The sequence below is a fragment of the Myotis davidii genome, unplaced genomic scaffold (assembly GCF_000327345.1).
Source record: "Myotis davidii unplaced genomic scaffold, ASM32734v1 scaffold933, whole genome shotgun sequence".
NCBI classification, from domain to species: domain Eukaryota; kingdom Metazoa; phylum Chordata; class Mammalia; order Chiroptera; family Vespertilionidae; genus Myotis; species Myotis davidii.
In genome coordinates, this window is record NW_006285240.1 from 1,937,481 (window position 1) to 1,938,033 (window position 553).

Genomic DNA, 553 nt, shown 5'->3' on the forward strand with positions numbered 1-553 from the left:
ACCTGCGTGTCCCTTACTGGGAATGGAGCCCACAATCCAGCCATGTGCCCTTGACTGGATAGAGCAGGCCGATGCTCTATCCACTGAGCCAAACCAGCCAGGGCTGTATCAACTTCTTGATTGCATAAGGTTATTACTTCTTTATATTTTTTCATTTTATATCTTTAATTGCTATCTCATCCAATAAGTACTTTGGCTAATCAGAATACTTGTGTTTCTGAGTTTTATACATTGGAGTCCTATTGTCTCTCTTTCTGTAACTCTCTGGCATGTGAATTCTTATATCATTTGTTTACTTAAAATTAAGCTCATCATTCAGAGGTTAAATTGCAATCATAATTATTATATTTTGTATTAATATAGGATCTTTATTTTCAATACATAAAATATCTTGTCAAATTTAAATGAATTTTGAATTTCTAGTAAATAAGACATTTATGGTAATGGAGGAGGAAATGGGGCCAGCCAACCCTTAAAATTAATATATATATATATACACATTGGTGGCACTGCAAGTTTAAATTTAAAATAGGTCATTTAATTGTTTAGTACT